The sequence below is a fragment of the Lonchura striata genome, chromosome 24 (assembly GCF_050655825.1).
Source record: "Lonchura striata isolate lonStrDom1 chromosome 24, ASM5065582v1, whole genome shotgun sequence".
NCBI lineage: Eukaryota > Metazoa > Chordata > Aves > Passeriformes > Estrildidae > Lonchura > Lonchura striata.
In genome coordinates, this window is record NC_140726.1 from 8308325 (window position 1) to 8319793 (window position 11469).

Here is an 11469-nt window from a genome sequence, read left to right on the forward strand (position 1 = left end):
TTTTTTAAATTTCTAGTGAGCTAAAGCAGCGCCTGCCACTCTTGTCTTCATTAGGCTCAATCATTTTCTCTCTGAGGCTTCAAAAACAAAATGATGTCTGCTGCAAACACTGGATTTTCTACACCATTTTCTAGACCATGGTTCTGACACGCTTGGGGTTGTTGGTACCACTGATTTTTGCCAAACAGGAATTTGGAAAGACAGCTTGGTGCCACAGGATTGGCACAGCACTTTCCACTTCCATTAATAGAAGGCTGGTTTAAAATTAATTAAAATGAGACCAAAAATCAGTGGAAAGATCCTCAGCAGCTCTTGTTTTAACATCACTAATGACATTCCTGCGACATGGGGACAAAAAACGCCACAAACCCCTCACAGGGCCTGCACACGCAGGGACTGACACTGAACTGGCCCCAAAAACAGGACATGGGGACAAAAAACACCACAAGCCCCTCACAGGGTGAGTCCCTGGCACAGGACTCCAGCACACAGGGTCACAGCAGGGTGACAGCGCGGGGAACGACCCTGGAAAATCCAAAATGAGCCTTAAAATGGTGCCTGAATTCACTGCACACAGCTCTGCTGCTGAGCTGGTCTGGAAAATCCAAAAAGAGCATTAAAATTGTGCCTAAATTCGGTGTACACAGTTGTGCTGCTGAGCTGGTCTGGAAAATCCAAAAAGAACCTTAAAATTGTACCTGAATTCAGTGCACACAGCTCTGCTGCTGAGCAGGATTGGGAAATCTAGAGAGGGACTTAAAATTGTGCCTGAATTCAGTCCACACAGCTCTGCTGCTGAGCAGGATTGGGAAATCCAAAAAGAACATTAAAATTCCTGAATTCAGTGCACATAGCTCTGCTGCTGAGGTGGTCTGGAAAATACAAAAAGAGCCTTAAAATTATGCCTGAATTCGGTGTACACAGCTCTGCTGCTGTGCTGGTTTGGAAAATCCAAGAGGAGCCTTAAAATGGTACCTGAATTCAGTGCCCACAGCTCAGCTGGCTTGGACAATCCTGAAATCGAGGGATATGCCAGATTGACTATAAAGTTACAGCAGGAATTAATTCTCCTCTTCTCCCTTTCTCTCTCCACTGCTGGACAAAGTGCAAGACTGGAAAATGAGGCACAAATTCTGCAACCCTGGCCCTGATGGGAGCATGGCCAAGCAGGTCACTGTGGGGAAAGATCTGCAAGTTCAGCCACCAGAGGGTTTTGCTGATTCAGGTGCTTTTCTGATGGGAATATCGCACTGGAGGGGAGGTCAGATGGCAAAGAGCTCATTTGAAATGTGATGAAAAGAAACTTTTAATTGGGTGACTCCCATAGGGCATCAGCTGTGAATTTGAGGCAAACCCTCAAAGGGATAAGAATTGGGAAATGAATGGAGAAATAAGGGAAATGTTTCTGCCCCCAGTGCTTTGAGGATTCTGTTGCTTGCACCTCGAGGTACAGAGAATAACTCAGTGCCACTGACTGAGGTTTGCAAGGCTAAAGGAATAGGTTCTGTGTGGACTAAACCCGATATTAATCTGATTTTGGACAGGTTTCCCTGATTCTCAGTGGTTAAAAATTAGCAGAACAAAAAGTAAATTGTGGAAGAGCCCAGACACGCAGGCAAAGAAAGAAATTTGAGGTTAATCTGAGTGTAAAACCACAAGATTGAGTGGAAACTGAAACCAAAGAAGAGCATCCTCTAATTTAAAAGAAATGGCCCCTGATGAAAAATCTTACCTGGAGCTCCAGCAGCAGAGAATTCCATCCAGTGCTGATAATTTAACAGCCACAGAAAATCTGTGCCTGCTGTTAGAAACCCCAAAGGGGACAAGAGTTAACCCTGGGGGTGAAATAAAGTGGGTGAAGCCTGACAGCCCCAAGAGAAACATCTGAACCCCACAGTTCCCCCTGACCCCAGGAGCACCGTGGGGACACCATGGGGATGCCCTAAGGACTCATCCCAGCACAGGCAATCCCAAAAGGAGCACACCCACCCCACGGCAACCTGCTCAGGAATGTGGGCACAAGGCCACAGCAGCTTTTATCCTCCTTTTAGCTTATTTTCAAAATTCTGTCTGCCCATTTTCCCAGGGTTTCCAACCCACCTTCCCTCCCAGGAAAGCTCCGTTGTCCCCAGAGCTGTCACTCGGCGTTTCCTGAGTTTCAGTATGGGGCTTTCAGGAGAGATCTCTCTGCTCAAAAAGCTCCCTAAATGTGGTGATTTCCTGCCAGGGAAATGCCATGATGTGGTTTTATGTAACAGCCCCTGCTGGGGTGACTTACCAGCAAATAAAGGCGGCGGTGTTTTAATAAGGATGCGTGTGGGGCTGCTTTGCAGAGCAGCAGCAGAACCACTCACACACAGGGAGCTGATGGAAGGTTTGCTCCCAAAATACCCCCAAATGGACACTGACCGAGCTGAGAGTGCCCTGCCAAGCCCAGGCACATTTTGGGAGCTCAGAACTCCCTGCTGGAGAGCAGAGCTGGGAGGGAGCAGTGCAGACGTCAATGGGGGAAATGATACCAGGGGCTGAATCACCTGGGAGGAACAGGGGGCTGTTTCCATGGAAAACGCTTCATCAGAGCAAGGCAGCGTTCTCCAGGACCACCAGCCCCCACCAAAATGGTATAGAATATATATTGTGCTACAAAAATAAATACCTTGAGCTTCTCTGTCTCTTTGAAAGCTCAGCTCAAGTGTCATACACGGATTACACAGAGCAAAACCCCTCAGAAGGGAGAAAAAGCATCATTCTCCTGCTCCTTCCCCTATTCCAGAGCAGGCTGTCCTGTTCAAAATTAACAATTTGCATCTTGGTCACTTGGAGAAGCTCCTGGTCTGGGGAATCAGGAGCTTCAGCTTCACCAAAAAGCTCCTTTTCATGGCAAAGGACCCCGCAGGAGCTGAGTCCTGTCCTTTGGCAAACCAGAACAAACCAGCAGCACCCAGAAAAGGCAGGTGAGGAACTCTGAATACCCATAAAGGCACAGTCCTCCACTCAGAAAAGCTCCTGGAGCTGCAAAATGAGAGCCCAGCATCCCAGTTTCCCCATCAAACTGGGCGTGCTGCTCCCCGAGCAGGGGTATTTAGTCTGAATCCACTGGCGCTGGATTCAGGCACAATTTAAAGGCTCTTTTTGGATTTTCCAGACCAGCTCAACAGCAGAGCTGCGTACACTGAATTCAGGCACAATTTAGCTCAGGAATTCCCTTTTCCCCCGCACTCCCAGCCCCGTGCGGGGTGAAGAGTGGAACAAACCCGCAGAAAAAGTGGCTTTAAACCCCCCCCATCCCTGCGAGCCCAAGCGGGAGAACATCATCATTAAGGCAGCAAATTACCAGCCGAGCCTCGTTAGCCCTGCACGGAGGGGCTGGTGGAGGGATAATTAATTATTCCCACTAATCAGGGCCTGCCAGCAGGAGCTGGGGCACGGGCAGGGCAGGGCTGTGGTTCCCTGCTCCCAGCAGCGTTTCCTTGGAGCTGTTGCCATGCCAACACATCTGGCTGGGCCATCCCAAATTCCAGGTAATTCAGCCCGGAAAGGTTCTGAAGGGCTTTAACCCTTCCCCTGCCCCTCGGTTTTGGTCCCAGAACTCTCACAGGTGCTGGTGGAGAAGGAAACTGGGATCCACCAGCCCTGGATGCAGCAAGGTCAAAATAAAAATGCCACAAAAACACACACAAACCCCTGAAAATCCAGCAGGAATTGCCTAAAGGCTGAGTTACAAATCAGCCACTGAGAGGGGCATGTCCTGCTCTAAACCCCACAAAAAGGGGCCCCAGATCTCCCTCCCCCATTGCCCCCCACCACAGCCACCACAATTCCCCATTTCCAGCCCCAAATCACTCTTGGCCAACAGACACAGATCCCACAGAATCACTGAACTGTGCCAAGCTCCCGTTAAAAATAAGCAAAACCTTGAGTTCCTTCTGGAACCAGCCCTTACCCTTCACCTCTGGCTCCAAAGATACTCCTAGCCCCCAAACACTTCACCTTTCCTTAATGATTATTCGAAATAATCACAGAAGATCAGGTGTTGACCAAATTTATCCTAAATATTGACAATTATGACAACTGGTGCATTGCATATTCCACAGGGCAGGGTGGGCTTGAAAAGCAAATACTCTGAGTGGCATTCACTTCATTTCAGCACTTAAAACAACAGGAATTTTAGGGGAAGGCTTTCCAAAATCCCCGTCAGGAAAGTCACTCTGCTCCCTGAGCTCCGAGAAGCCCCAAGAGTTCCATCCTGACCTGCACCGATTACACAATTTAATCAAGATAAACACAGAGCACCAGCAGGAAAAACAAGGGTTCAGAAGCAGCTCAGGCCTGTCTCACCCCTGACTCAGAACTGGAGGCTGGGTAAGAAGAGCAAAGTGGAAGCAAAGCCCTGGCATTTCTGGTTTATTTTGAACACGTTGCCTGGAACCCTGGCACGACACAGCCACATTTTTCCCTTTCCCTGGGGGATTTGTCCCAGAATACCAGCCTTTAAAAGGGCTGATTTTTTTTTTTGTTTCTATCAACAGTTCTTAGAAGCCACAATTGCAGTGTTGATTGGGTTTTTTGGGTTTTTTTTTTTCTCCAAAAGAATTAATTGTAAACTGCCTAAAAATAAGCCTGGAGAGACACAGAGGGGAAGGCAACCTCAGCTCCTGGGAGCTCTGCATTGCTCACTGGGGGATGGAAAAACCTTTCCAAACCCAGCGACCTCCTGAAGAGGCTCAAAAAGAGTCAGAAATAAAAGGAAAAAAAAAAAAGGAGAACAGCCACACATTTCAGCTCATAACCAAGAGGGGCTGTGACTGGGAGCAACCCTCCCGTGTGAAATCAAAGCTAAGAAAAAAAGGACACAAAAGGAACAACACCTTCAGCTGGCAATCCAAACTCAACCTCACCTCCATGGCAGCTGCCTCGGGGTATCCTCAGAGCCCCCAGAACCCCCAGTTTGGGGTCATTTGTCCCAAAATGACAGCAGGGGCTGCCCTGTCCCCCTGCCCACCTCTGCAGGGCTGGCTCCTCCTTGCCATGTGCAGGAAAAGCTGGCATGGGGCCTGAGCACAAGGGAGAGCTCTGGGAAGGGAGAAAGTGCCACATAAAAAGTGCTTTTTTATCACCACCCGTCCCCAGGTTTTGGGGACAATCCCTCCGAGTGATGCCTGCTGCAGAAAATAGGAAATAATCCAGATGTTTCCCTCGCAGGCAATAAAGGCCTTCCCAAACCCACGGGGGATTTGGGTTTCGCAGAACACACGGTGGTTTTTGGGGTGAAGGCAGCGTGTGAGGGCTTAGTTTGGGCTGTATCCACACAGAAATGGCCAAAACATTTCCCAAGAGCAGAGGCAGCTGCAGCTGCTGAGTTTGGTGCCAGGGGTGCCCCTCTCCCCTCGGTTTTGGGCACAAGGCAGGCCAGGCCAAAGGTTTGCTGCAGGGATTTGCTGTGTCAGGGGTGATTCTGGACACAGCAGGGTACAAATCCTCCATTAAGTGTTTTTTTCTCTCTTAAAACAAGATGCAGAAGTTCCTATTTTATAACCAAAAAAATATCCAAACCTTTCATGTGAGTGGGGTTAAAATGTACCTGGGAAAAATCGGATTTTTCTCACCAGTGTGAGGACAAGGCTCCATTCTGCCCCTTTTTGGGGCATTCTTTTTGGGAAGACACCAAGTGTCCCTAGAGAAGGGAAGCACCCTGAAATCCTGGCCCTGCCAGCAAGGTGAGAGCTGCAGCTGCTCAGATCCCACAGGGTTTTACCCCTAAACACTGCTGCAATTAAACAGAGGAGCTGCTCCCTGCCCGGGAAGATCACTCAAGTCCTACAGAATTACAGAGCAACCTTTGCCATCTATCATTAAACAGGAATAAATATTGTAATAGAGCTTTTAATTATAGCATCCATACATGCTTCTTCCATCCGCTGTTATTTATATCTGCTCGTAATTGCTCATTAATCACACACCAAGTCAAGCTGGAAGCACCTGAAAAATTCCACTCAAGCTTTGAAAATGACCATGGGTCAAAGGGATGGAAGCAACCAAGAGTTTCCCTTCAGGGAAGCTGGACTCCCTCACAGGATTTCTTCACAATATCCAACCCAAACTTCCCCTCTTTCTGTTGGAAAGGTCCTCATCATGTTATTCCAGCTCAGTCCAGTCTGGGATTTAACCTGAGAGGTTCAAGGAGATAAAACCTATTCCTGTTCCCACTGGAAAGGCCAAACAACAACCTGGCTTTGGGGCTTTATTCCTTTTCCTCCCCTGCAAAGGTTTAAATAATGACTGAAAAGTTTCCATGGTTTCCCACCCAGATTCCAGGATTTATTCTCCCCACTCCCCACCCTTACTTTTGACTGCACCAGCCAGGGGTAAGAAATGATGAAACTGGGGTTTTGAATAAATCCCTCAAAATAGCTGAAAGTGCAAAGGGCAGAGCAGAAACCAACCAAACCAAAACTGATGAATTGACCAAATAATTCCCAACAGGAGAGATGAATCCAGCTGGTGCCAACAGGTAAAACAAACACCTTTTTTACCAATAATTTCTCCTTTCTGAGGCAGAATTAACAAAGATAAACTGGTGCAAATCACCTCCAAAACCAATGTGGAGCCCTCCTGCACACCAGAACTTTAAATCTTCCTCCTGCAGAGGTTATAAATCCAGGAGAGACAGGCTTGGAACCACGCTCACCCAGTGAGGAGTTCCACAGCACAAGGGACCATTGGGGATATATTTATTTTTTTTTTTTGGCTCCATCTCTGAGGGCACAGAGATGGATTTCACTTGGCCAAGCTGCAGAAAGCAATTAAGGACCAGGCTGCCTTCCCCTACCAGTGGAGGAGAAAAGTTTCCTGCTAGAGCCAAACCATTTTAACAAATCAGTCTGCCAGGGAAGATCTTTGCCAGGGAGGATCTTCAAGCCTCTTGTTAGAGAAGCAGAAAGGCAATGCTGAGCTGAAAGGCAGGGTAGAAAATGTCATTCCCCTCTGGAAAAAACTTATTGGGGATCGTAGGAATTGTGGAAATAGGGTAATTAAGTGTTTCAGTAATTGAAAATAAAGAGACCAAGGACTTGCAGTGGCAAAGCTCCAGGTAATGTTGCACACAAGTGGTGCACACACCAAAAATCCTCTTGGACAGTGCTCTGGCAAAGTTTGTTTATCAGGACTCCTAAAAAACCTGCTGGACACCATCCTTGTTCCCTCCCCTCCTGGATTTTTGTGGAAGCAGGATTTCACCTTGGGGTTGAATAGATGATCCTGCTGCTTCCTCTCAAGATTTCACCTTGGGGTTGAATAGATGATCCCGTGGCTTCCCCTTCCCGAACTCCAGCCTTCCTTGGGGCGGCTGGGTTGGAGCACACCCCACCTCAGAGGAGGGGGTGCAAACACGACCTGGCAGCCCCCAAAGGCTCCCCCAGCCTCCAGGAACACCCACTGCTGCACAAACCAAAGCTGCCAGTGTGGGAGACGCTGGGGCGAGATTCCAGCGAGGCAGGAGGAACAAGCACCAACAGCAAGAGAGCAGCAGCGTTTTAACAGCTTGCCTGGGAGAGCAAATATTGACTGGTTCGGGGGGAAAAGGCAGCTCATCCTCCTTTTTGGTGCTACAAGAGGAGGAGCCCTCCCAAGCCACAAGAACACAAAGCACGAGGAAATCCCTCAGCAAATATTTCTGGAAGGTGGTGCTGGATGATTGATCAGCACAATGGCTCTGTGGACGGGCAGAAGAATTCCAGAGGTTGCCTGCAGTCCTTAGAGAGGAGCTGAAAACACCCAGGGAATTCCCATGGCAGGGAAATGGGTTCTGCACAGCCCTGGAGCCAGAACGGAGCACCAGGAACACAGAGTGCTCCAGCAGAGCAGGAAACCGAGCCCAGCTCCTCCCGGGGGGATGCTGGACCCTCCCTGCTCTCTTTTATCAAGGAGTCCTCTCCAGAGGTTGCAGGAATCAGCTTTTGCCTGCAGCAGCTCCCCTCTTGCTGTCCGAGCACCATCAGCACTTCAGTCAGCTGAGCAGAACTGGCCAGAGCTATTTAGGGCGTGAAGAACAAAAACACATCAACGGTTTTCATCACCCCTCCGGGAGGTGCAGAGTCCACAGGAACACATCTGTGAACTCACCAGCAAGAATAATAGCTCACAGAATATCCTGAATGGAAGGGACCCAGAGGGATTGTGGAGTCCAGCTGCTGGCGCTGCACAGACACCCCAAAATCCCACCCTGAGAGCGGCATCCAAACGCTCCTGGAGCTCTGGCAGCCTGGGGAACGTGACCAACACCCTCTGGGGGAAGAACATTGTCCTGACACCAAACTTCAACCTCCCCTGGCACAGCTCCAGCTGTCCCCTGGTCACGCAGAGCTGCAGAAGATGCCCAGGCTCACCCCCCTTCCCGGGCACAGCCCTCTCCTGCTGGAACCGGGCAGCTGAGGGGAAAAGCAGATTTTGGGGGCTGGAACACAGCTCTGGATCATCTGACAGGCCCAGCTCAGAGCTGCTGCTCCTGTAAATCATTCATGCACCAGAGGCACAGCAGACCCCAGGTGACGTTTCAGAGGCAGCCCTGACACTGTTGGTGAGCTCCCTCAAATCTTCTCCTTCCCTTTTGTTTAAACATTTAAAATGCCTTCCTGCCTGAAAAGCATTTACACACTGCAGCCAAAATCCCAGCGAGTTTTTAATGATGGAAAAAAAGGAAAATAAAAAGGTCCTGTGGTTTGTTCTGCCTTGTTCTCCTGATTTTCACAAAGTGGGCAAGTCAGACCACCCATTTCTCTCATAAATTACTGGTCCCTCTCATCTATTTGGGCCCAAAAAAGTGAGTAAGGATTGCCCCTAATCCTTCTCAATGATTCCCCTCTCCAGGCCTGTCACTGCTGGGAAGGACAAGCACAGCCCTGGGTTTCCAAGCAGCTCCCACAAGTTTTTCCTTGGGACTGCCAGGGATTGAAAATGTTTGTTAGCAAACTGTGAGACAGAGCCCAGGGAGCCCAGCTGAGGGGAAGCAATTAACCATGAGTTCTCCATGCAGAATGGATTATCTGTCAATACATTTCAGCTCTCTGGAGAAAATGAGATCCACAAATAATCCCAATTAGGCAGGGATTGTCCATCACAGCCCAGGGACATAAAGGGAGGGAGATTCTCCCTCTCCAGCCACGGAAACCACCAGGAATGCCTGAAAAATGGTTTGAAACACCTGCAAAACCACCTGGAACACGTGAAACTGAACCGCAGGGCTGTCACTGTGGCTGCGGGAGGGAGAAAAGCCAGCAGCATCTCCTTCAGGGTGGTGCCTTCCCTCCTGAACCCCCAAATTTCACCTGCAGCCAAAGCCCTGGTCCCTCACCCCATTCCCAGGGCTCCCATCCCTCAAGCCCCGGCTCGTCCCGTTCTCTGGAGCGCGGTGCCCGCTCCCAGGAGCCCAAGGAAGAACTGGAGCAGCCTTTCCTGGCCAGCAGTGGGGTCAAACCCGGCGTGGAAAGGAGGGACAGGGACCAAAAATCACAGCCATCACCGACCACAGCCTGCAGAGGAGGCAGGGCAGGGGCAGGGAGGGCTGAAGGATCACAGAAACAGCTGGGATTTGCCACCCTGCTGCCCCCGGTTCACCCCCACAGCTGCAATTTGGGGAGCTGGGAGGATGAGCTGAGGTGGGGAGAACTCCAACAGCAGGGCAGGCAGGGTCTGGCCAAGCAGAAATCCCTTTTCCTTGCCAGCTTTGGAGAGGCAGAGAGGAAATCATGGGTATTTATAAGCAAACCTGTCTCTAAGGCAGCAGTTTCCAGAGTCTAATAATAGGGTTTGGGCTTGGTTATGGTGTGGTTCAGCCAGAGCTGCACTGAGCAGATTCCCGGGAAGCTGGGGAGAGAATCTGGGAATTGCTCTCCTGGCTGTGACCCCCTGGATTCTCACAGCTGAGCACCAGGAGCCCCTGGGACCACGCTCAGGGAAGGGCTGCACTGCTGCAGAGGCTGCCAGGGATGTGGACGAGCCACCTCTCCCCAAAATCAAGGTGAAAGCACAACTGCCTTGGCCAGCGGGCAGGTCTCAACCCAGAGCTGGCAGTGCCAATCCAGCACCAAGCCCACATCCAGAGGCCCTGGGGCTGCTTCTTGCTGACTCCGAGTGGTGGAGCTTCCCCAGGGGAGGATGAAAAACAGGAAAGGTCAAAACAGCCTGGATTTGTGCAAGGGAGAGAACAGGGCTGGGCAGCACCTGGACTGGCTGTTCTGAGGCTGGAGAATTTCAGGGAGCAGCTCCCCACCCTGCTCCTCGCTCAGAGCCTTTCCAGCCAGCTCATTTCAACACAGAATTCCTCTGTGCTCCCTCCAGGCTGGACACGGGTTGCATCACACAAGGACTGTGAGACAACCAGAGGAGCCCAGAGCAGCTGGGTGGGACACAGAGAAGCTTCACCCTTCCTGTGAAAAGGTGTTTGCAGCTTCTTTGATCTGTCATGTTTAACACTCACCCAGTAATTCACCTCCCCAGCAGAATTCACGGGGTTGCAGCACAGTGAGGATGGGAAAAAAGGAAAATAAAAAGGTCCCGTGGCTTGTTCTGCCTTGTTCTCCTGAGTTTCACAAAGTGGACAAGTCAGACCACCCATTTCTCTCATAAATTACTGCTCCCTCTCACCTATTTGGGCCCAATAAAGTGAATAAGGATTGCCCCTAATCCTTCTCAATGATTCCCCTCTCCAGGCAAGGACAAGCACAGCCCTGGGTTTCCAAGCACTGCCCCTGTTTACTCCCAGGAACAAACTCTTGCTGTATTCCTCTGGAAAACACTGATAACTCCTAATTATTACCAAGTTATCAGCTCCCAACCACCACTCCAGAAGAGGAATCCGAGTGGAAAGAAAGGTGGAGCAGCCACAGTGGTTTCCAAGGGGTGTTTACTGCACTGGGCTCACACCAAACACGAGCTGAGGGCTGGCACAGGGACAGTCCCACCACTGCAGCACCAGAGCTGCTGCAATCCCTGCTGCAGCTGCAGCTGCAGCTCAGGGGTCAGCAAGGGGAGAGGCAACAAGCAGGGCACGAGGTCTGGTTTGGATTTAGCAGCAGCAGAGCCCGGGGGGAACTTCAGTGGAGGCAGAGCTGGCAGGGGGAGATGATGAACAGACACAGAACACTGGTGCAGCTCTGCCCTCCCCATGGACACCTCAGAGCTCCACGGCTGCCACTTGGGAAGGTGAGATTGGCATTTCCCCAAGGATGGCACGACTTACACACCAGCCTAAATCTGGATTTAGAGCCTCAGCTTCCAAGTGCTGCCCCAGGGAGGGGGGTACAATGGCATTCTCCATGGTGTGACCATCCAGGCTCCAGGCAGGGCACTGGTGCAGCACAAACATTAAAAAACCCTTCATGGCACTCAGAACCTGTTTCTGAGGTTGGTGCTATGATTCAGCCCAGCCTTGCTGCTCATCCAGCTCCTCCTGCTCTGTTCCAGCAGGATCAG